Genomic DNA, 26,205 nt, shown 5'->3' with positions numbered 1-26,205 from the left:
TCAATGTCAGAGTGACAGGGCTGAATATGAGGAACTCTGAGATCTCTACTGTTTCTGTTGTCTTTGGTTCTAATTTCGCCTGAGATTTTCCAGTTCCTGTGGAATTCCCCACAGAAAGTAGTTTCTAATTCTTCCAAATACTTTCTGTGGTTTGAACTTAAAATGACAAAATAAAAACCCTGGTCTTGAATTTTTCTTTGTGAATTCCTTAAATATAACTTGGACACATTGTTATTAGCCTTTCACTTGGCAGATAGCTTCTTACTGAGGGTGGAGATGGTTGCATTTACTGCTTCCTCAAGGTCTTCCCCCTCTGCTGGTCCCTCTTGTTGTTGGAGAAGAAATTCAGGTATGCTCAACACAGAGTTGTGGGAACAGGTGTGCACTTAGCAAATGCAGCCTTGTAGTGGCCTTATCAGTTGTCTGCGTCTTTTATAAATTCCGTCTCCTCTGTGGGAGAAGCGGGGCTGCTAGGAGGCAGCTCCAGAAACTTCCTCACACCTCAGGAAATGGAACTAGGGATGTGAAATTGAGGTGTTGGCTTTCCAGTTAGTAATTGGATGAGTCACTTGCCTGTCACACATGTTAAGAAGGTTAAGAAAGAAATAAAAATACAAAATTTTGGCCCTCAAGAGGACCGCAGTCATTTCTACTTTATGAGGCCAGACATGATTTCTTTCTTTCTCTCATTTATCTCAGTCGAGATAAAGGGAGGCTTCTCTGTTCCCTGACAAAACGTTCCAGCCCTCGGGCTTTCCCGTCTTGATGGCAGCCCATGGCCACCAGCACGCTGAGCGCTCGTGGAAAGGTGCTGTTTGGAGGAGCCCATGGTGGTTCAGCAGGCATCCAGGGGAGCCCCTTCTCCCTGCTGAGGCTCAGCTCCGGTGCCGCTCTGCCTTGCGGCGATGGCCCCTTCGATGGGACCAATAAATGCTCCCGCATAGACGCTAAGTCCTAGGTGGTGGAGGAGGAGGCAGGCAAGTACTGAGAAAGCAGAGAGCGATTGTTCCAGAGAGAGTGGGAGCTAAGAGGTCTGTGTTCTGTTGGCACCTGTGCCGTGAGCTTTCTTTGTGACTTGGTCAAGATGCTTCAGGTCTCTAGGCCTTCATTTCTCCATCTGGAAAGTGAAATGCTAGTGGGCCTTGGAGGTTATTTAATTGAACGTATTTCCAGATCGTTGCTTCATGTCTCATATTGCTCCTACTTCATATCCCCGGTCATACTGAGCTCATCAACTTGCACAGGGTTCTGACTAGTCCTCCTTAATGTCCAATAGAACAAAGACAGGATGGCTTCTCTGTGGGTTCCCACTCATTATACTATTTTGACCAAATTTTTTAGCAAGGCATTCAACTCCCTTCACAGTCTAGTTCCAACTCACGGTTGCAGCCTTTCCTTGCATGGGTGGCCTTCATCTTGACTTTGAGCCCTCTGGTGCCACGGAGGTAGGTGTGTGTATAAAAAGAGGAGACTGCGCACCATGCCCAGGCAGCGTAACTGGGGCTGGAGTGGAATTGAGAAGAATGAATCAGGATCCTGGGCCTCTGTGATAGACTCTACCAGTGAGTTAGGGGATATTTAAGGAAACTGAGCACAGTGTATCTTCTGCTTTGGTAGAAAGCATACATTGTAATGGTTACAAACCCTTGGTGATATTATGAGAAAACCACAGGGAAGACCAATCATATAAACAGTAATAATTTATTGGCTGTGACTAACCCTTCGGGGAGTATGATATGTGATGTAGGTTTCTACAGGGCTTTCCAGTGGACTAACCCTTTTCCACACCCATTAACTCATCAGATCCTCATAGGTGAGGTGGCAGGCTAAAGAATATACCCTCACTTTACTTTAGAGCAAACTGATGCTCAAATAAAGTTGAAGAGGCTGCTCAGTGTCGCAGGGTAAAAGATGGCACGGCCGAGATTTGTCTAGTGCTTTTATGCCTGCACTGTGTTTCTTTTTGAAGCTTCAGCCTATCCAATAAATCAGGATAAACACACACACACACACACACACACACACACGTACACACCCGCCTCCCCCATCAGCGGACGGTAGAAGATGGTATTTAATTAGTTGTGAATTGTGCGAGCCATAACATTTGGTGAATCAGTCTTGGTGATGAGTAGGGTGATGTGACAGTCAGTTCACTTTCACAGCTGAATTCTCAACTAGGGCACTATGACAGGGAACAGAACTGAGGATTTCTAGTTTGGGACTGTTCATTCTTGGCACGTGTACTTTCATTTACTTAAGACAGCAAAGAACTAAAAATTATCAGACATTTAATATGTGCCAGGTTTAGTGCTGGATGCTGATCCGTAGAAGTGAATCATAAACCAAGGGTTGGGAAGGACTTTAAAATGTGTGTAGAATACCCCATCTTTCCTCTCATCCATCAGTCCCTCCTCTGTTATCCTCATCAGGTGTTATGTCCGACTGTACTTGACTACTTCATGTGACCTCTTATTGTAGGGGGTAGTTGCTCCAAACGCTTTGATCTTTAATGTTTAGAGAAACATCCAAACTATTTGTAACTTCCATCGGTGTTAATTTATTCATCTGTTAAGTGGCTTTATGAAAATGGAATCCTTCTCTTAAATTTATGTTTTCTTCTTAGAGTAAGTTCCTTGGGTTGGCTGTCTGCTCTTGAGAGAGATTATTAACTCTCATTTCTCCTAAAATTTCCTCTTACGTGATTTGGGGCTGCTTATCTTGATTCTGGAAGGTGAAAATTGGGGGAAATGAGCCCACATTGTATTCTTTCAACTCCATTTTTGGGACCAGAATTATATCTGAATAATTGCTCAAATTTTGGATCATGTAGGAACTTGTTTCTGCACACGGGATTTGAAAACTATTTATACTTTCTTAGAAATGCAAACTCTTCAAGTTGCAAGGGAGCATAAAGATTCCCTCAGATAGCCCTAGACTACAAATTCCTCGAGGTCAAGAGCTGTGTCAGATATATTTCTGTACCTCTTACTGCCGGTACCAGGGGCCTTGACAAAAGAATTGGATTGATTGGATTTTCAGTTTTTGTGCTTTCTTTGCCCCTTCCTCAACTTGTTCAGTCATTGGGAGGAGTTGTATGGACCCATTGAGTGTGATGAATAAGTAAATCACAGGGTTAACCCCCCTCCGCTAGGGCTTTAGCTGTGTTTAGATTTAAGAATGCTGAGTAACTCATAAAACACGATTCCAAAGCACTTTGCAGATAGAAAGTGCTTCATGTGTAATAAATAATAACGGGCTATAGAAACTTCTGGTAGATCTTATGGTGGTAGCGTGAAATGGTTGGTGTTGACCCCTCTCATCATTTTGCAATTAGTGTTTCCATCTTCAAGTCACTGTATATTCCTCATTGTGGGCAAAGTTACTTTCTGAACTGGCTAGGAATTAAGCCTTCCAATTACCGTTAGGAGAGGGTTGGAAGGAACATCATGAAAATTGATAGGCAAGGCTTTAATTCCCTGCTTAAATCCAGTCCTTTCTGGATCCTGTCCTCTTCCTCAACTGTTATGTCTTTTACGGAGTCTGTAGTCGTCACCTCTATTTTACTTCCAGACCATTGGTATTCTCAAGCGATGGAAAATGGCACCTTTCTCCAAAGGAGACAGTGGAATGGTCAGGGCCCATCCTGCCTTTGAATCATCAGTATAAGAGGGATTTCATCCAGGGAATGGCCTGCCTTTCCTTTGTCCTGAAGCGTGGGTCAGTCTGATTCAAATTTGGTGAATATGCGGTGACTGCCCACCAGGAGCCATGAACTACGTTTTCACCTGTGTTATCCCACCTTATGAAAGTGAGTGAACTGAAGTATAAACAGAATCTTGCTGTTTTTCTTGGTGACTTTCAAAGCCTCTTTCTTCTCAGCAACAGTGACCCACTGTAGCTGAGCATTATTCATTCAATTAGTAAATATTTATTCAGCACCTACTATATTCCAGGAACTCTTCTCAGCGAATAAAACAAAGTCCTCTCAAGCTGACATTTGAAGGATTTAACACAAGTATGATCTTTAAAAAAATGATCTGGCAGAATTATGCTTAAAGCAATAAACACCACAAACAACACACCAGCTCTTTCCTTCTGCCCTTTCCTCCTACTCTTTCTCTTGTCTCTCATTTTTTTTTTTCTCTTCATAACCTGACTCAACACCCTTTATTCTCTCACCCTGTCTTACCGAGAAGCCCATATTTTCTTCATTTCTTTTTTTGTCTCCTCTTTATGTCTGCTTGTGCCTTGTACATGGGGGCGCAGCGGATGAGCCCTGATGCTGGCTTGCTCCCGACTTTGTGCTCACACCCTAGCTTCCCTGTGCTCCTGCTTCACCTCCAGGCATGGAGTGGTGGGTAGATGCCCATGCTGCCAATTGGAACCTGGAGGGAAGGGTGGCTGGTGGCTCTGGAGCTTTTGGTTGCCCATCCAGCAGCACTGCATTGTCAGGATCCTGTTGAAGAGATGGATGTGGCCCCAAATCCTAGGTACTCCAGCAGATTATCAGCTCATAGGTGCTTCTCTCAGGAGGTCTTCCTTGATTCTCTCCTCTCAATTCTTATCATGCATCTTCGCCAGAATAGAAGCTCAGTAAATTTAGTTTCTTTTGCTTCTCTGAAGTCTCATGTCTCTTTATCTGGGCTTGACTTAATGGGACTTACTCTTTAATTTCATGGTTCTTGTGCCCATTTCTCACCTCCCTAGGAAGCATGGACTGTCCATGTGTGTTAAAGTCTGTTAAATGAACTGGGGGTGGGAGGGGGAGCATTTTACAAAAAGTAAAATTTGTTTCTTGTTTTGGGATGAGACTCTTGGAGCCACATTTATTACTCAATCCTAGATTTTAGTGGCTCAAATGCAGAGAGCTGACCGTTACACTGATCAAGTGATTGAATTTTCAAGTGCTTCTGGATTTCCACTCAAGTCTCAGGTTTGCAGATGCCTGACCATTTCTGGGTTATTGTCATCTACCCCTAAATCTGATATTTGGGAATGCGACCATGATAACTCCCTAGTAGATACAAAGTAGAACTGGTAGCATAGAGCTTTTCTTCTCTGTTCCCATGATCTTGACCTCTAACATCATGCTTTACTTTTTCTTTTTAAATAAATTTATTTATTTATTTATGGCTACGTTGGGTCTTCGTTGCTGTGCGCGGGCTTTCTCTAGTTGCAGCAAGCGGGGGCTACTCTTTGTTGTGGTGTGCGGGCTTCTCATCGCAATGGCTTCCCTTGTTGCAGAGCACAGGCTCTAGGCGCGCAGGCTTCAGTAGTTGTGGCTTGCATGCTCTAGAGCGCAGGCTCAGTAGTTTTGGCACGCAGGCTCAGTAGTTGTGGCTCGTGGGCTTAGTTGCTCCACGACATGTGGGATGTTCCCGGACCAGGGCTCAAATCCGTGTCCCCTGCACTGGCAGGTGGATACTTAACCACTGAACCACCAGGGAAGTCCCATGCTTTACTTTTTGCCTTTTGTTTCTGTGCTGGATTCCAGTCCCCAGTCTCTCTGGTTAGCATGATAACTCTTGTTTATTGCACATGTACTAAATGTCAGGCACTGACTAAATTGTTTTCCATATTTCCTTTCATTTAATCCTCAAAGCCAGCCAGTGTAGTAGGTAGTAGTATTATCTGTGTTGGATGGATGAGGAAATTGAGGCTTAGAGAGGTTTAAGTAACTTGCCCAACATCACACAAAATGTGATGACAGGGTTTGGCACCAGCTTTTGATTTCTGAATTACTCTACTCACCCCTGGTTGCCTCTCCCGCCCTTTTCTGCTCGCCCTGCTTATGAGAGTCAAGGACTAGTTATTGGATGGAAGGAATGCTCTTTCCTCACTTCTTTCTCCCTTTGGCACCTGTAGCCAGAGCCCTCTATTCTTCTGACCTCTCATCAGATTCTAAATTGGCTCTCAAGGCTGGATTTGCTGACAGGTACCTTCTAATGGGTTCATTGTTTTTCATGGTTTACTTGGTTTATCACCAATGAGGGACAGCTTGACATTTACTTTCCTGTCTGTTGGATTCTGATCTCCTCTCATTGTTTCTCCACACTTAGCAAAGACTCTATGACCGTATGAACTGATAGCAAGTACCTTCCTGCATATCCATCATAATACAATATGTTATAATAAGATCTAGAGGTATAGTTGAGATTTGGGGAGCAGTCTAAGAAAAGAGAGTGAAGTTTAGAGAGAGGCATGACCTTCACATCTTCTGGTGGATGATGGTGAGCACAGCTCAGCCCCTTGAAATCGTTTGCTCTCCAGGGACCTGCCTCAGCCTGGGCCACTTATATTATTGGTGCTTAGCATTTTTGTATTACTTTACATTTGCAGAGTGCTTTCCAGTGATTTATTAGCTGTTCTTGTTTTTAATAGCCCCTGGAGGTAAGTTGATATTCAACCTTCTGAGAACATAAACGCATAGAGAAGGCTCATCTCATCAGATATTATTGGATCTGGGGTCAGGACTTTGAACTCCTGGGATAAGGCCATTTGGGGTCATTGCCTCATGAGGATTAATAGGAGACCAAGTGGACTTTACTTTAGCTCCCAGAGTCTCTAAGGCAGAGGTGGAATGATGGCAGCTATTTAAGGAAATTACCCAGAAGCCATTATCAAAGGACCTGGATTCCAGTCCTGACTTGACTGTTGACCATCTGTATTGACCTTGAGCCATCGCTTTGCCTATCTGTATCTTGGATTCACTCTCCGGTAAAACAAGGGTCATCTCCCAAGTCCCTTTAGATCCAACATTGTGTTAAATATAATTCTATGACTTTGGACCCCTTCTTTGGAAGGGGTAGTTGGTGAATGATACGACAGGGAACATGGGTATAGATCTCAGCCATTAGGGGATGTATATTCAAAAGGTGTTCGCCTTCCCTTTTCCAGGATCCAAGGACAACCTGACAATGATAAGCCTTCAGATTTATTTGAAGGAGCACATCATAGTCCTCATTCACTGTAAAACTAAGGTACTGAGTGGAGCTGCTAGAGGGAAGCCAGACTGGAGCCAAGAGCATCAATCCTGTGTCTTATGGATGTTGTAGAAAGTAATTAGTAGACGTGATTATCTAACTGGTTCAACAAACGTTTTGGGGATATGATGTAATGTGAGGAAACATTTAGTTGTCAGGTTTTAGGGCTGTATCAAATTTATTCTTGCAGGAAAAGTCTAGTTGTCCTGGCAACCTGAAATTGATTTTCTTTTTGCTCTTGTCAGCTGAAACTGGTCCCCTTTGAATCATTCCTCTAATTTAATATAGAGAACTGTATGTCCTCACCTGGTGACCAAATCGTTCTTAATGACAGGTGACCCCAGCAAATGGTTCCTCTTTCCTACCTGAGCCAGAGGCTATAGTTTATTACTGCCTTCACCCCATGTTGTTCTCTTTGTGGTTATTTATTCATCCGTGGAGTCAGGTGTGGAAGTAAAGTGGCTTTCACTTAATTAAGAGTTCAGTCAGGCCCCTAGAGCCATGATGTAATTGGCAGCCAATCACAGCCTTTCGTTTCCAGTTACTTCTTGGACAGGGAGGGGATTAGAATGGGCTCCAGGGGAGGGAGTCCTTTAGTATTCTGTAACCTGGGGAGGGTGATGTAATGGCCCAGATGACTGCTTTCTGCCTCTGTCAGTCATCTCTATCAAGGGAAAGGGGATGATCTGTGAGCTAGGAAGGGTAGAATCGACGTCATTAAGAAGAAATTGATGTCCTCGACAGAAGAGGAGGTTGCAAGAGAGCAGTCTGCTCTACTAAATGATTTCAAAGTTCATGGGCCACATGTACTGCATCTCAGGATACAGGGAACGTCTGATGGTGACTGTGGAAGGGAGGCCAGTAATTCTGAGGAAACCTGGAAATCAGCAGAAATGCCAGAAGTGAGAGATGAGGAAATAGATATCAGTTACCAAAAAAAAAAAAAAAAACCCAAACAAACCCCAAACAAACCAGTATCCGGAGTCTAGAATCTGCTGACTTTATTGTGATTCCCGGTATAATTCTAGACTTGCTTTTTCGACAGATGATTTATGAGTCTTTGAAAGGAAGCTATGTTCACCAGGAGCTGGAACAGGGTCACCTCGCCATTTCCCTTTTTGTTTCAGTTAATCAGCTGGTGGATTAGAGTGATATCATAGACATAGTATAGACCGGGCAGGCTTTGGAGTCAGGTTGTCTGGGTTTAAATCCAGCATCCTCTGCTTCGTAGCTACGTGACCTTAGGCAAGTTGCTTAATTTCTGTGACTCAGCTTCCCCTTCTATAAAGTGGGGCTAATGATAGAACAGAGAAAGACTCTGTGAAATAATGCATGTGAAATCCTAAAACAACACCTTGCACATATTAAGCATTCAGTAAATGTTGCTATCGTTACTCGTAGTAGGGAGACCTTTGAATTAAATAAAGCATTTAAAATCTTTTACATATTTATAGATAAGATGGGGACATGTAGGGTGGATTATGAAACAGGCAGTGGATTAATTTATGGGTCCATGAATGAATACACACTTTGTAGTAACATGGGTAGAGAAGCTTGAAACTTACATTGCAAGGGTGAGGATGCAGGCAGGGAGTGAGTTTGTGAACCTTTCTGCAACTTACCAGACCCCTTCCTACTCCCTCATCCTTTTTTCTCCCAAGAAGGAACCATCATTAAAAATTTAGTATGTGTCTAGTTTTCCCCTGTACATTTATATTGCTATAAATATATATTTATTTCTTGGTTTAAAAAAAACCTCAAAAATTATTTGTAAAAAGTTTACATTCTTTGTTTTTTGAAAAGAATACCAGGACTATCAAAATTGAAGCAGTCACTTGGAGCTGCAGTGCCATGTTTGACTTATTTACTTATTTTTTTAGTTGAAGTATACTTGATTTACAGTGTTTCAGATGTACAGCAAGGTGATGCAGTTCTATTATAGATTCAGATTCTTTTCCAGTAAAGGTTATTACAAGATAGTGAATATAGTGCTCTGTGCCATACAGTAGGTTCTGGTTGTTTATATATTTTATATATAGTAGTGTGTTATCTGTTAATCCCAAATTCCTAATTTATTTCTCACCCTTTTTTCCCCTTTGGTAACCGTAAGTGTTTTTTTTTTCTATGCCTGTGAGTCTATTTTTGTTTCGTAAATAAGTTCATTTGTTTCATATTTTAGATACCACATGTAAGTGATATCATATGGCATTTGTCTTTCTCTGTCTGGCTTACTTCACTTAGTATGAGAATCTCTGGGTTCATCCATGTTGCTGCCAATGGCATTATTTCATTCTTTTTTATGACTGAATAGTATTCCATTGTATATATGTACCACATCTTCTTTATTCATCTCTTGTTGGACATTTAGGTTGCTTCCATGTCCTGGCTATTGCAAATAGTGCTGCTATGAACATTGAGCTTCATGCATCTTTTCGAATTAGAGTTTTCACTGGAAATATGCCCAGGAGTGGGATTGCTGGATCATACGGTAACTCTATTTTTAGTTCCTTTAAGGAATTCCCTTTGTTTGACTTATGTATAATCATTCTTTATCCGTAGGCAGTGGTACCTATACTGTTTTCCCTTCTCACTGTGGCCTTGGGAGACTTTCCTTTCTTCCTTCACCTACCCTTCCCTTCTCACCTGTTCCCTCCCTTTCTTCCTTCCTTACCTCCCTCCCTGGTTATCTACCTTCTTACCTTTCTTCCTCTATTCATTTTTAAAAATCTCTGTCCTTAGCTTAAATTGGGTCTTAGAGACCATACTTTGCATGATGTTATAGGCCTTTGGAGAATCAGGCTTTGGCCACCCAGTTCCAGCTCTGAATTGCCAGGTCTCACCAATATATTTTCTTGGGCTTCTGTTTCCTTGTCTTTAACACTGGAGGTTGTGGTGCCATGTCCAGCCTCAAGAGGCCATATTGGGGCATGAGTGAGTGATAACATGTCTTTCCTTGTTCTGTCTGTGGCATGCTAGGAGGTTGGCTGCATATACATGTACATTCCTTGGTTTTTTGGAGGGGTAGGTTTTATTTTGCTGGGGTGCCCTGAGAGTAGTGAGCTCACAGCCTCTGTCATGAGACTTGCCTTGTGTTTTTCCGGCCTCCCAGTGTCCTTAATATACATGATAAGCCTGCACAGGGCCCTACCCCATCTGACTTCAGGCTGCCTTTTCCCCTGCTCCCTGACTCCCCCTATCTACCCCATGCTCATACTCTTCATCCCACATGGAGGGCCATTCTGCCTGGCCGGCTATGGATGCCCGGCAGCATCCTTCCATACCTAGCTTAAATTCCGCCTTCTCAGAAACATCAGCTTTCCCGTTTGGAATCAGTCTCTTTGCTCCTACATTCCCCATCCCATGGTTTGTATTTTCAGAAACGCTTTCTCAGACCATCTTGTATTTTACTGGGTGTTATCTGCTTCTGAGCTCTGATCTGCAGAAGGCGGGTATCTCTGAGCCTTTGGAGCCTAGCTCAGTAGCTGGCATTTTTAGGCACTCTGTAAATATGTGTTAAATTGAATTACTTAGGAGGCCTGAGGGGTTGGAAGGTTATCTACAGTTAACCCAAGGAATTAGAAGGGCTTCTGGGAACTGATTTAGGGACCTATAGCTCTTAAGAGCAGCTATCAGATTTTCCCCCGGCTCCTTCTTAATCCTGTTTTTCCAGAGGCAGAGGGAAAAGTGATGTCTGCTTAATATGCTGGTAACGTTCCCAGTGAGATAGGTCAAGATGCACCATCTCTTCTTCTAGCTCTCAAGTTCTCGGAGTATCAACCTTCCTTCTGTCAGAAAAGATTTCCTTTCTAAAAACAATTTTATTAATTTATTTATTTTTGGCTGCATTGGGTCTTCGTTGCTGTGCGCAGGCTTTCTCTAGTTGTGGTGAGCGGGGGCCGCTCTCTGTTGCGGTGCACGGGCTTCTCATTGCGGTGGCTTCTCTTGTTAAGCCCGTGCGCCACAACTACTGAGCCTGCGCTCTTGAGCCTGTGAGCCACAACTACTGAGTCTGCGTGCCACCACTACTGAAGTCCACACGCGTAGAGCCTGTGCTCCTCAACAAAGGAAAAGATTTCCTTTTGAAGGGGAGGAAGTGGTTTATGTGATGACCTCTGGATTTCTGACTTCGGTTATAAATCTTCTTGAAAAAGACTTTGCGGTTGCCCCTGCTACAAGGAAGGTGGACAAGTCAAGGTGTGCTTTGTGAAACTGAGTGAAACTCCAGCCTTGCTTTGTGACTCTGACCCTTGGGAACAGTCCAGGGTCAGGCTGTACGCACATGGCGTGCTCCAGAAATCCACCTTCCACCATCACTTTTGGGATCTTAACTCAATTGCTGCTTGTGAAACACCTTTTCCTGACTTGCAGTGCATGGACTACTGAGTGTTGCTTCTAGTGACTCATGCATAGAAAAACCGTTTAACACACCACAGATAGAGATAGAGACTTCAGGTGTGAAAAAGATGCGTGATACAGAGGAAAGAGAAAAAGAGCAAGTCCAGGACCCCTGCTTCCAGTCCTAAATGTGCCAGAGACATATTGTGTGGCATGTGGCCTTAATTTCCAGATCTGTAAAATGGGACACTAGTAATTACTAGGAGGGGTTGTTATGTATGTTAACTGAGATTATCTAGGCAAAGCATCTGGCAGGTAGCACCGGACATGGTTCAACAACAGAGAATCTCAGTGAAATTGTATCGACTTGGTTATGAGCCCGGCTCCAGTAGCTGCTTGAATTAGGATGATTTATATAACTTTAGTGAGACTGAGTTACTAAACCTCTCTGAGCCCCAATTTAAATGGATTTTATTTGGCATTAAATATACCTTGTATGCTCAGTTGTAAAGATTAGAGAATGTTTGTAAAAGCCCTAGCAAGGTGGTGTTTCTCAGCATCTGGCCCGGGGATTGACCCTTCCCACTGCCCCAGCTTCTCTGGAGTGGTGAGATGTACGCTGTGGGGCGATGTGTCTCAGAGGTGTTGACTGAAGTTCCCCTTAGCGCCATACTTCCTTCCTGTGTCCTGGGCGCAAAACCTTTCTCTCTAGAAACCAGACCTGTAGAATAGAGTTAGTTATGGAGATGCTGATTTTAGGAGGATACCAACCAGAGCATGTCTGGAGAAGTGCAGCCAGTCCAGTGGAGGATGTTTTAAGAGCTTTCATTTGTCGGAGAGCTGGCAGTATTTCAGTTAGGGAAAGGTGGATTTTGGATGCAAGGGGAAGGTTGAGATTGGTGATGGAGAGAGAAGTTATTGCTGGTCCAGGGTGGAGGTGACCAGGAACTAACAGAGGAGAGTGGCAGGTGAGGATGGAGAAGTGGGGCTTAGCAGAAGGAGGATGGGAATTAGGAAACCCAAGGAAGACGTGGAGGGTTCTGGTCAGAGTATTGGGTGCAGAGGCTGGAGACACATGAACAATTATGGTGTGGCTGCGGGACTTCTCAGGCTAAGCAGGACAGGGGCTTTCTGTTGTCACCATCCCACTAGGGAAAAGAAGGGATGGTCCTAAGGGGTGTGTGTGTGTGTGTGCGTGTGCGTGCGTCTGTGTATGTGCATGTGTGCATAAGTGTGTATTAGGAACAGGACCAAAGAGGTTGGGATTTACCCAAGGCCATGCAGCTAGGAAACATCTTTCATTTGCTTAAAGCGCTAAGTTTAGTAATGACTGTGAGTGACAGAAATGGGCAGGGGGAGCATGTAGGGAAAGGGCCTCAGCCCCATTTCCTGCTCCCTCCCAGGCAGGTAGTGAGTAGGAGTTTAAAGTTTCACTGTTTGATAGCATCACCTCCTCTGCTTTCCCAGAAATTATTCCTCGAAGTATGACTCGAATCATTACTCTTTTGGGAGATGTCTCAGTTCAGAGCTGACTTTCTGCTGTGGTTGTTTACTAAAGAGATGGTGGCCCTGGCAATTCAGAGGTGGCTTAATCAAGTGGAAAGAACAGGGGGCCTGGGTCTGGGTGCTGGCCCTGCTTTGTGAGACCTTTGAAAATTGGGCGAGTGAATAGACTTCTTAGTGCATGGCTTTTTGATTCCTACTTGATGAATTTGTTGTGATGATGCTTTGCAAATTGCACTGTTGGTCCTCGTATGTTAAAGATAAAGGGGTGTCTGGACTTTCTAGGTGTGTGAAGCAGAGGGGGATGGTAGCAAGTGGGTCAGCTCCCATGGGTGGTGTGGATCACTAATATTAAAGGAATACCAGAATTTTCTGTTTTTTGGAGGTGGTGTGTCTTGGAACATTATGCTTAACACCTATAGAATCTACTGGCTCTACCCTGCCTTGGGGCTGACCACCTGTACCAGCATTTCCCCCTAACCCCCAGCTATGGGCTGAGGATCTCCTAGCTCTTGTGTTATCTGGGGGGAATTTCTTAATTTTTAGGCCTTTACGCCTTTATCTGCAAAATGGGGATAATAATCAGTGCAGCTTTGGCTGCATTGTGAGGATTTGCTGAAGAAAGGGATGTGAGGGGCCTCTGTAAGTTGCATTGAACTCTGTATTTTTGAAGCCCATTTTCTCTCTCTTTTCCCTTCTGCTAATGGCCAAGGGACATCTTTTGTCTTGAAAAGGCGAAGTGGCACAGAGGAAGAAACGGTGGCTTATAGAGGAAGGGGACTCTCCAAGGCCCCAGAGTGAATTGGAGTCCTGGGATCTGTGCCCAGTTTTGTCACAACATGTCAAATTCCTCCATTCCGGGCAAGCCTGAATTTTTCCATGCCTACGACCTACCCAGGGGAGATAGAAACTTCTGGAAGGAGAGTCAGCCCTTTGAAGCCTTGAAGGTGGTGTGAGAAGTCACTGATGTGGCTGCTGCAGGGGTTGAGGTTCCTGTTCACTGCCTCTCTTGTCCAGCAGTGACTAGTAACTTGGGTATTTGGGGTGAGTCAACAGGCCCATGACCCAGAGGGCCTGAGTGTGCTTGGTGGCAGGCTGGAATTAGTCAGAAGGCAAAACTGCTCATCCTAACCCCAGAACCTGCATACTCTGGCTGGATGAGGAAGTCCTCTCTGATTCTTAATTTTCTTATCTACAGCAGCTTCTGGAGAAGAGGATTTGCTCTTTCCTGCTTTATGGGGTTCATATGGAAATCAAAGGAAAGAAGGATTTTTTTGCTTTTTTTTGTTTTTTTGATACGCGGGCCTCTCACTGTTGTGGCCTCTCCCGTTGCGGAGCACAGGCTCCAGACGCGCAGGCTCAGCGGCCACGGCTCACGGGCCCAGCCGCTCTGCGGCATGTGGGATCTTCCCGTACCGGGGCACGAACCCGTGTCCCCTGCATCGGCAGGCGGACTCTCAACCACTGCGCCACCAGGGAAGCCCCTGAAGAAGGATTTTTTAAAATAAATAATATTGCAATATTCAGATAGCATTAGTTTCTGCTGCTTAAAATAGGCAGCTGACTTCTCTTCTTTGCTCCCTCCCAGAAGTAATGTATTGATACCAAAGAAGAAAACCAATTAAATTCCTGAGGACAGTTGGTAAACAGTCCAGTCTTGTTTATTTTTTTGTATTTGGTGTCTGAGGCCTCTGAATTTAGGCTGAACCATTTCAAATATATACTGGGGATACACGGTAAGGAGGGACAGTGTAAATGTAAATCAAAGCACAAGTTCTAGAATCTCAGGTTCCCATGATGTGTCTACCTTGGCTTATAATATTTCATTCTTCATAGACACTGGGGCTTTGGCCCCCATTTTTTATGTCTGCCATGGAGACTTGTTTCTCAGAGAGACTTGATCACGGGGCTCTGAAGGTCCCTTTGTAGGAAACCGAGTCCCATCAAGTCCTCCCATGGAGGAAATGGCAAAACTCAAGATGAGAAGCCAGCTCTTTGGATCTTCAATTCCCTGTCCTTTCTGACACATCACTCTTCCCTCCTGTCAGGTGAAGAGAGAAGCCAGATGGTTTGACAAATGGTTCTTGTTGCTGTCAAATCTGCCTCCTGTTTCTGCTCAGAAAGACAGTTCTTACCTTCCCTTTTTGGGGGGATTAGATGGGATGGGCAGAGAGGGAGGGAGGTGCAGGAAGAAACACATTTTATTGCCCGATTCTTTCCGTGGCAGAGATGACCAATAAATAAGTTCTCGTTTCTCTGTCAAGAAGCAACACTGAGGCAATGAAGAATCGTCCCCTTGAATTTAAAGCACACAGAGGCCCCGAAATGGCAGGCTGTATTAGGAGACAACATTGATTTCATATATATTCATCTGAAAAAAAAATGTTTAAGATGCCATATCCATAAATACTAATAAGGCTGTCTGATATCCAGTTTTCAGGTGAGATGAGCATTTCATCGAGTATTTTATCTGTCAGATTCAATAGTCGATGTACCATCCTCCCAGGCTTATTAGCATAATTGCTGTGCTTAAGCAACAATGAAAAATTCAGCAGTAAAACAGCAGTTAGTGCAGGTAATTTGTTATCAAAAGCTTTTACTTAAGGACAGCTCCAACCTGCATTTATTAGCAAGGTAGGGTTATAATTTATTTTTATTTGGAAAAACAAAAGGGGGGAAGATCTTTGCTATTTTGTTGTGGAAATAATAGAGAAATTAAAAAGCATCACTTCCCTGGAAAACTGTCTCTAACCCTTCTTCCTGTGCTGAAAGCAGGCTGGGATGGGAGTAGATTCTACTTCTGAGGCACGGTGGCTCAGATGAAAAGTCGCTCTCCTCTGCACTGGAATAAACGGGTTACTAACGCCCATTTATGTTTGTACAGGTGTTTCCAAAACACTTTCATATCTCTTTTGTTGCTTAGATCGCACACCAGTCCTGGGGGGGGGGGGGGCTCCATTCTGAGCATAGGAGACTGAGTTGAAATGGCTTGTTCCAGATGGGGCAGTTGGATGACACAGCACAGCTGGGCTGCAAATCTAGTCCTCCAGCCCCAGGGCCCTGGCAGCACTGTGACCCTTTGCACGCTGCCCAGAACTCCTGGTGTGGGCACCCCTTCTCCCGCCTAGTGGTGGATGGTTTTTTCATCTTAGCTCTTTTTCATATATGTGCGTGTGTGCATACACACACACCTAAACACCTGTACACACACACACACACACTTTTTTCCTTTCCACCAAATTTAATGATGTACTTTTACAGCTGTTTTTCCTTTCATGTCCTGGTTGAAGCAGTTCTGCCATATGAATTTTCTTTTAATGTCAAATGTCCTCTATTTCTTGTATTTACAATCTCCCCTCCCATCTCTCTCTCTCCCCCTCTCTCCCTCTCTCCCTCCTTCCTTCCTTCCCTTTCTCCTCTCTTTTGCTCACTAGTGAATGACTGAGGAAAGCCCTGTGATGACCATCTGAGAAGGACCTGATGCAAAATAAATGATTTTATAAGTAATGTGGTAGTCTTTGTAGAGAAGACAGACAAAAAGTTTAAAAATGTGGAGGTTGGGAAATCATTTTTCTTCTTTATTTCTTGAGAAATGTATCAGAAATAAATAAGAACATTCAACTGAGGCCTTTTAGTGTGTTTTAGGACTTCAATTACGGATAGTAATTTTCACGTTGAAGGTAACATTTCCGGTGAAAATGGACAACCGAAGCTCCCAACCTTTCAGAGAAGTTAGCGTCTTAGATTAGCATCTTAGATTTTCTTTCCTCAGTAAGTTCTGAGAAGGATCATATGATCCTTGACTCTGAACATCTCTAATGTGCGAGTTATGTGCTGGCCATGTGGTGGGGTTTAGGGACTGAGTCAGAGAGGGCTGTGAGACAAGACATGTTCAGACTATCAGAGAAAATGCACAACAAATGAAGATCAGTTTTGTCTTTGAGCAGCTATTATATGACTGGAACTCTACTAGGAATTGTTCTTAGATTATGCCATTTAATCTTCAGGTTTCACTCAATTATTAGTGAATTCTTATTCAGCACTGATGATGTATTGGTCACTGTCATAATGTTGTACATGCATCATCTCATTTAATTTTTATAACAGTCCTCGAGGTGGTGGTGGGTACTGTTATCATTGTTCCTAGTGGTTCGATGAGGAAACTGAGGCACAGAGTAGCTAAATAATTTGTCCAAGTCACACAGCTGGTAAGTGATGGAACCTCTCTGGTCTTCCTGTTTCCTAAACACATGTTCTTTCTGCTGCACCACTTGTCATAAGCTGAATGAGTAGATAGCTAGGTAGATATAGATAGACAGTGCTAATGATGGTTAGAGGACTGTGTAGTTTGCTGCTGTCAGAGCTGGGGCAGAACCTGGATGTTTACAAAGAGTACCAAACTTGAAGGTGGACAGGGGTTCAAATCCTAGTATGCTTCTAAGTGTTTGTTAAAACCTTGGTTAAATGACCTCCTAGAGTCTCTGTGTCTTTCTTTGAATTCCAGATAATAGAATCTGTCTCCCAATGTCACTGTGAGAATAAATTAGAAAATATATGTGAGAGCCTCCAGTGGTGCCTGGCTCCTGGTGGGTGTTCAGCCAGTGTGGGAAGTACCCAGGGATAGGCAGAGTGTGTGCGGGTAAGAACGGCCATCAAAGCCAGACCACCAGTGTTTAAATCTGCCCACTACGTGTTGTTATAGAGCCTTGGGCAAACAACTCCATCTCTTGGTGCCTCGGTTTCCTCATCTCATATGGGTAGGGTCGTTGTAAGGGTTCAATAAGCTAAAAAATAAGTTAAAAATGTGTGTAAAGCATATTTAATGGTGCCTGGCACAGCAAGCCCTCTGTAACTGTTAGCTCTCATTATTCCGTCCTGCTACAATGATGGACAGGTACCAAGTGAACGGTTTAGGCCTGTTTTAGGACCCTGGCCTGTTCACTCAAGGACCGGGAACCAGTTTAGCCTGGGACATAGGAATTGCATTTGCACAGCCACTCAGGACCTTGGAAAAGTTTTGGCTTCTCTGTCCTTGATCTTTGCTTATCTGCAGATGGTAGTTGAGAGAGTCAACTTCAGATGATAGAGTGAGCGTGGGGAGTTGAAGGCATCCACATCCTTGATAAGCTGCTTCCTGGAGCGTTGCCATGTGGCTCTGAGGGTCAGTTTGCTGATCCAAGATGGCCTGTAGGGTGGAATTTTTCCTGTGTCATCCAGGCAGGTTCTGTCTTCTCTCAGTCTGCACTTGCCTGGTCCTGTCCTCAGTGCTGGCTCCCATTTCCCTCCTCTCCAGAAGACATTGATATGCTGGGGCCACTTCTTTCTGGGACCATTTCTCCTGCACCAGAAGGAGGTGGGTGGGGATTTTGGCGTAACGGTTTTTGAAAGGTGATATACTCTAAGATGTTTCACACACCTTCAAAAAATAAGACACACTGAAAGACACTAATTTTAAAGTTGTGCCCATGAGGATAGCTCAGAGATGGAAGATTCTTCAGGAGCTGGTGTTTTTCTTGGGCTTATTGTCTTATACAGCACTTATTGTTAAAAAGCTTTTATGTGTGTGTGTGTGTGTGTGTGTGTGTGTGCGTGCGCACGCGCGTGTGTGTGTGTGTGTGTGTGTGTGAGAGAGAGAGTGAAGCTTCCTGGAACTGGTAGTGCTGATTTTGGGGGTGTTTCCTTGGCTTATTCAAAATAGAAACAGAAAGGCACAAGTGTTTGCTCATGTCATTAAAAAATGTCTTTATAGGAAAGGATATTGAGATAATGCCTCATATTATGAATACCTCACATTGTGTATGGGGCTTTGCAGTTTGCAAAGCACTTAAATACACATTTTCTTATGTGCACCTTATGACAGCCCCATGAGGTAGGCAAGGCGGAGCTTGTCATTCATTTCCCTTTTAGAGATGATGTAACTGAGGTTCAGAGAGATGAGGTGAGTTTTCTTAAAGCAGTGATGGATGCAAACCTAGGACCTTTAACTCTGGGCTGCTTTCTGCTTCACCACCCTCGTTCGAGTGTAATAAGGTCTTACCAAGCGCTATCTAGGTTATATAGAGTTGCAATAAACCTGAAAAATGCTCCCCTTTATTTTTCTTTTTTCCCATTGGTTAAAAAGTTGACTATGATTTGATATTAACTTGTTTCTCCCCAAGTATAAGCAGCAGTGAATCTCTAAAACTTTCTGTTAAATCAGCATGTGTTTTTTAAAAATCAAATGTCAAAGTATTTCCTGAAACTTGCTTTAATGAACAAGAGAGGTGAAAGTAAAATTCCCTTTTTTGCATGAGGTAATTAGGAAACAGGATGTACGAACTTGCTATAGGAATTTAAAAAGGAACACTTGTACTGATGTACAAACTGGATGAATATATTAAAGAGGGTTTCATGCTGGTAGAAATTTTAAGTCAAAGAAGCTCTCATTAAGTGTGTCGATTGTTTCTGGTTTGTGTGAAAACCTAATGTTTCATGTTCCATGAGTTGGATCCAAGGAATGTATACATCCCTGCACTCCAAAAAACAGAAACATGAGTTGGACTTCTCGTTTGATGGCAAAGTACCTTTGTCTGGGAGCTCAGGTGTGTCCTCGGAATACAGGACAGAGGAATGGAAGATGCTCTTGAGCTTCTTAATGACTAGGAGTCAACTCTACACTTGCTTAGGGGGTGGGAAGGACTGAGTTCTCTTTGGCAAATGTCTTTGAGTCCCTTAGACATATAGCACCAAATAAGCCCAGTGCTGTGTTATTGGCCTCATGTACCAGAGTATGGTTAGATTACATGTACTTTGGAAGCCTATTTCTTTCCTTCACAGTATATGGTTTCTTAGGTGGCAACTTCTGGGTGAATTGCCAGCTTCCTGACAGTGTCTTAAAAAGCCTGCTTTGAAGGAGGCAGAAATTCCTTTGGTTTGGACAAGTGACCCCCTTGACTTTCCATCCTGGATGGTTCCTTTTTTTTTTTTTGGCGGTACAGGGGCCTCTCACTGTTGTGGCCTCTCCCGTTGCGGAGCACAGTCTCCAGACGCGCAGGCTCAGCGGCCATGGCTCACGGGCCCAGCCGCTCCGCGGCATGTGGGATCTTCCCGGACCGGGGCACGAACCCGTGTCCCCTGCATCGGCAGGCGGACTCTCAACCACTGCGCCACCAGGGAAGCCCTATTTTATTTTTAAAAGGCGGATTGCTGAATGGATAAGCAGAATTTGGTATATCCATAAAACAGAGTAGTAGTCAGCAATAAAAAGGAATGCAGTCCTGATACGTGAATGAATCTTGAAAACATTATGGTAAGTGAAAGAAGCTAGTCACAAAAGGCCACATATTATGTGTTTCCATTTATATGAAGAGTCTACAGTAGGAAAATTCGTAAAGTCTATAAAGACAGAAAGTAGATTAGTGGTTGCTGGCAGGGGTGGGGTGGGGGGTAGGGAGTGACTGCTAATGAGTATGGGTTTCTTTTTGGGGCAATGAAAATGTTATTAAATTAGATTGTGGCAATGGTTGCACAACTCTGTGAGTATTTTAAAAACCGAATTATAGACTTTAAATGGGTGAATTGTATGGTGTGTGAATCAAATCTCAATAGCTTTATTAAAAAATACAAAAATTAAAAAAAATCAGTACATTGCCTCTCAGCCTACAGTCTCTGAGGGTTAGTCTAGAGTGTCAAGTTTTTAACCCACCTTGATTTGTCTTGGGCCAGGAAGTCATGCATACTTTACAATGGTGACCATCCCTAAGGAAAAATTGATAGTACCACCAGAGCCACCAGACTTGAAATCTTTTCTCCCCAACTTCATGCACGGTCTTTTGAAGAGCTTTAAAAACTTACATTTCCAGAAATGTTGATTAGTGAGATATCCGATAAGAAATAACAGGGTACTGACAGCCCTGATTGTATAAATAGGCGTTTGGGATTGCGTTCATGGTTTGCTTGTCAGTACAAGAAAAGTGTGTGATTATGTTGAATGATGGTTAATTTCCTTATCTACCCATTTGAAAAATAAAGATGTACGGCTGGGAGACAGGTGCCCAGGGAGAAAAGGAGCCCTGCAGTTTTGATAATGAACTCCAAAACGGAACACGTTTGTATTGAGGAGTTGGCATTTGAGTCCTGGCCAGTGTCAGACTGTCGCTGATGAGCTAGGGAACCGTGTCTAGTGTGGTACAGAGGATTTATCATTGATTCCTGTTTTGTGTTTGGACAGCTTTTCCCCCTTCTCTTTTCAAGATCACTGTCCCACCCTCTCTGACTAACTTACTGTGTCAACAGAGTTAGAAGACCAGCCAGTGGAAGTGTGCAGAGGCTGGAGAAGAGCTGTGCTTTCTAGCTTTATATGTGAACACTTCACACACAAACACTTCTCTTTGATTAAGTATCCGGTGAAACCAATTCACATGAACGCCAATTAAACTTTAATGAACAAGTGGGTGTATTAATATCAGCTGAGTAATGCAGGCAGCACGGATTCCAGTAAGTGAGTCACTTCTCTGAGCAGCTCATTCCCCATGCACAGTAAGAGTTACTAGAAAGCTTCCAGCTATATTTGAGTGGATCTGGTCTGGGCCTTGTAATTCGAGCAATCCTCGGGGCTTGTTATTCATCTCATGACAAAACCACACGGATCCAGACCTCTGTTTTCAGAGCAAGGATTCAGGTTGGGGAGCCTTTTCACATTGAGCAGTTAGACCTTCCATGGAGCAGTGACCACCTGGACTTTTTCTCCATTTTCTTCTTCTTTTTTTTTTTTTTTAAAGTGAGACTTCTTTTCCTCCTTAAAGCCAGGGGCAAGTGTAGGTGAAGGTCAAGGTCAAGGCAGTGAAGGTGGAACCCTCAGTTTGGGACTGAATTTAGTCCCCCTGAGTCTCACTTCCCATCCCCATCTGCTGTTCTGTCTCAAGTCTGCAAGACTCCCATAGTTATACCAGACACAGTGAGATGTGCTTGGCATGATGAGCCTTTTTGAGCACAGACCCTGTTCCTTCTAGAGAATGATAACTGTACCTACTTCCTAGGGAAGATTAAACAAGGTAATGGACATAATGCTCTTAGTTTCATGCCTGGTACATAATAAGTTCTCAATAAACACTAGTTAACTTTTGCCAGTGGAGCAGTGACGGGGAGGAGGTGATTGGGACTTGACACAGTGAAGGAACTAAGACTCTCCCAGAGATTAGACTTACATTTAAAAATGTCTGTGATTACAGAGTCATAAAGACCAAGAGAGAATGAGCAGTGAGGATTCAGGGAATGGAGAGGTCCCTGAGGTTGGCTGCATCTGAGAAGGCTGGGTAATCCTGGCCTGGGGGTCGGGTGGGGCCAGCGAAGGATTTGGAAAGGTAGTTCGAGGATGAATGAAGAGTGTGAGTGAAGGCAGAAGCCTCAAAGTACCCCGTGCAAGGTCACGTGCAAGATCACGTGCAAGATCGGGTATGTTCATTGTGGTCAGACTAGGCGATGTGTCCGGGTTGGAGGGAGTTCGTTGAGGCTTAATCTAGCCTCTGCCTTGGCCCTTAAGCCTCAGTTCCAGCACCATTTGCTATCCTGCCTCCTGTTCTTGTGTGTTCATCTAGAAACAAGTTGAAGTTAATGCAGCGTCAGGCAGCTGGAGATAAAGACTAGTTGGAGAATGAGCTTTAGGCCTGTTAGCTCGGTGGGCTTGTTAACACAGCATTCCTGAATCAAAGTTACCCTCTTCCTCTCGTGTATCTTCTACCTGTGAAAACTCCCCCATAGGGGACTTGGCCTATAAAATTCCTCACCTTGAGCGGCAGGGAGGGTATGCTTCCCGCAGTCAGGTACATCCTAAGACTGGGAGGAAGGGGCTGAATTGCCCATGCCCAGTTCCTTCTCCAGAGTCAGTAATTAGATAACTCACCCCTTCTTCCCTGTGGACAAGGGGGAGGGGGGCGGAGAGAGTCCAACATGGAAGGGCATAAAGCAAGGTAGAAAAGAGATGTTCTACCATCCCCAGGTTCCTCACCCCCACCCCCACCCCCAACTCTTACCCAGATCCCAACATAGTTTTTTTAGGGGCAGTAGTGGGAGGCTGGAAGGAAGAACAGAGCTGTATTGTGAAGTGAGGGGCAGTTTTCTGAGCAGAGAGTAATGTAATTCAGTCATTCAGGCTGGTTCATCTATTTGGGAAACACTGAAGGACACACTGAGATAACTCAGACTAGAGTAAACAGGTCTCAGGGTCTGTGGTCCATCAGTCACAGAATCAACCCCCATTTCAGAAATAGCAACCATGCCTCAGTGTTAAACTTCAGACCTCACACGTGAATATCAGACTCTTTGCTTCCCTCCCAGACTTCTTTCCAGAGAATGTCATTGGATAAAGAAATCCACAGGGTAAAGGCATAGCTTCCATAATGATAACAGAAGTGGGAGAATCTAATCAAATAGATAAATTCCATATTTGGAATTCTGGATAAAGCAGAAGGGATTCTTGAAATTCAGGTTTGAATAGGTTGATGATGCAAATTAGGAACTAGATGTTGCTTTTAGAAAAACAAAGGAAACGTAGATCTTAATTATGTAATTCATTTATTTAGCAAGTAGAGCTAAGTATTTCATTATTTGGCAACTGCCTAGGGTATTATTTCTTTTTCATACTGTGGAGAGAAGTCTGTTATTCCCATTTTACAGATGAAACAATGATAGACAAATACGAAGATCATTATCCTAGCACACCTGGACTAGGTTTCATCAGCCAGATTAATCTTTTGTTTTATATTGGGGCTTTCGTATTGACGTGACAGGATTTGTTTATAGGGACTCATAAGACAAATGAATTGGACTTGGTTTTGACATCCAAAGGGATCAGGGAGTTGTAATTAGCTAAGCGCTCTACCTTGTTTTGGCTGAAGAGATTTGTCATAGAAATTTAGTGGCCATGATGGATTATACATCTTTGATTTGGGGGCCGATGACAAATTTCTTTCCATTCAGGGTTCATCTGGATCCTGTTGTTGTTACAGCAATATTTAAAGAAATGTGCAGAGGATATGCTCATCTATTTTTAGCTCCTGTCTGTTTTCAAGATAATAAATTGAATATATTGTATAAATTGATTAATTAGCCTTCTTGAGGTGAATACCTTTTGCAAACCCATCCCCATCCCTGCAAAACCTTAATCCTGTCCAAATTTCCCTGTTTATCTCACTCCATGTCTCCTAAGTGGATCCTCTTTTCTGGAGATCTTTGACAGGACAGACTGCTCTTCCCATGGGGCACCTGTCTGTTACCCTGGTTACTCTCCGGTCCTCCTTTCCTCCCTTTGTCCACCATGAATGCGGGTTACCTATGGGCCACTTGGTCCTCCTGGGGACACTTGCCCAGGTACCCCATTGCTTTTCTTCCCATTGGTTCTCCTGAGTTCCCAGTTTGGTGATTGCTCCCTATAGCAATAGTTTCTCACCTGAATTTGTGGATTGGCATCCCTTAGGGAAGTTTTATCAGAATTCAGATTTTCAGTCTGCATCCCTAAATCTTTGGGTATGGACATGGGCATTTGCATTTTGAAAACCTTTTTGGGTAATTCCAGTGGGCACTCCAACTTAAAATCTACTCTTTTCAGTTAACTTATGTTGTGCAGTGCTTAGAGGTAAAGCTTTTTAAAAGATATTTAAGCTGTGGATTCCAAGACGGGAAGGACAAACTCAGGGCCTGAAAAGAGAGTCAAGGAGGGTGGAGAGGAAGCTGGATGATGTTATAAGGGAACCAAGGCTCAGTGTCCTGACCATCCACTTCTTGTATTCCCCAGGCTCATGCCCAAAATGAGTGTTTATTTTGCCCAACAACATTCTCGTTGTTCCCACATGTATGTGCTATGGGTTCTGTTCTAGAAGTTTCCACAGCACAGGGACTGAGAGCAGGAGTTTCTAACCCATTCCCATTAAAGATGAGGCCAATCATGAGGCTCTATCTTATTCTGTAGGTTTCAACCTTTTTACAAAAACAACCTCTATTCCTGCCCACAGGCCCTAAGCAGGCCCAGCCTTTTCATCTATATATTCCCCACCTAACTAATCTGTCTTATGCCTTTAGTAATACACCAGGTTTTGTCAGAATCAGCTAATTCTTTAGTAAAAAATCCAGAACAGACTCTGGTGTGTTTACTTAGTGGTAGAGGTGAAATGGAGGCCAGTGTTCCTTCAACTGACATTTTACTCTCCTTGGGCTTTTTTGAGTGTAGTACGTGGAATCAGTGTTATGACTTTTCAGTCATATCTCCCCTATTTTAAAACTGCAGAGTTGGGCTTCCCTGGTGGCACAGTGGTTAAGAATCTGCATGCCAATGCAGGGGACACGGGTTCGATCCCTGGTCTGTGAAGATCCCACATTCTGTGGAGCCGCTAAGCCCGTGTGCCACAACTACTGAGCCTGCACTCTAGAGCCCATGAGCCACAACTACTGAAGTCTGTGCACCACAACTACTGAAGCCTGCACACCTAGAGCCCATGCTCCGCAGCAAGAGGAGCCACTGCAAAGAGAAAGCCCGCATGCCACAATGAAGAGTAGCCCCCGCTTGCCACAACTAGAGAAAGCCCGTGTGCAGCAACAAAGACCCAATGCAGCCAAAAAAAAAGAAAAAACCCCCCAAACTGCAGAGTTGATCTTACCACCTTACTGGGGAGCACCTCGGCAATAAATCTAATGGAAAAAAACTTGTCTGATGAATGGGGCAGGAAGGCATCACAGCAGTACTGGTGAGTCATCCCAAGACCAGCAAGATTTGAGCTGAGGTGCTTCTTTGATGCTGCTGACTCGAAGCCTCCCTCAGTATTCTGTCATCTTAAGCAGCTTTCAAATCCTTGTCTCAGATTTCTTTATCTAGGTCAGACCGTGTCTTTTAAAAAAGTTGTGCCTGGACATGCCCTTCATAGATTGGACTGGTCCCATTAGGATAATTGGCTTTATATGCTTTGAAAATAGCAACAGTGGGACATTTTGTCATTCTTGAACAGTATTCCCTTCCTACTCTGGGGTGAGGTGTTAGGGAGCCCAGGTATGCTTATATGTGTAGGTTTTTGTTTTTTTTTTTTAGTAGAATGTTGACACTTTGGGGTTGGGAGGAGAGCAAAACAAGGTTGGAGCCCCTTTAGAAAAACATCCCTGAAAAAGAAAACTCTTTTGCTGAGATAAATGAATGGACCTTGTAAAGAAGGCGATGATGTACCAGGACACCTTGAGTTGGGTCTGCTCTGTCCCATTTTGCTAAATGAGCTTGACTGCTCGTTGGTGGGGATCCTTGACCCCATCACTCTGAATTGTTGAATGGATCAGATGAGCTGCTAATGCATATGAAAATACCATGTAAACAGGAAAATCAAACAAACCCTTCCTATTTGTTACCTTAGCACAGCTGCTGGACATT

General features: G+C 43.8%; 1 protein-coding gene across 7 annotated transcripts in view; it reads left to right on the top strand.

Annotated features, from left to right (window-relative positions):
* Window positions 1-26,205, top strand: part of LPP (LIM domain containing preferred translocation partner in lipoma) — a 682,060-nt gene that overhangs the window by 119,106 nt on the left and 536,749 nt on the right. The gene's annotated exons all lie outside the window — the stretch shown is intronic.

Source organism: Monodon monoceros, unplaced genomic scaffold (assembly GCF_005190385.1).
Source record: "Monodon monoceros isolate NGI ecotype Baffin Bay Population unplaced genomic scaffold, NGI_Narwhal_1 Super_Scaffold_11, whole genome shotgun sequence".
NCBI classification, from domain to species: domain Eukaryota; kingdom Metazoa; phylum Chordata; class Mammalia; order Artiodactyla; family Monodontidae; genus Monodon; species Monodon monoceros.
The sequence above is the reverse complement of the archived record's forward strand: the minus strand, read 5'-3'. Positions and strand labels throughout refer to the sequence as shown.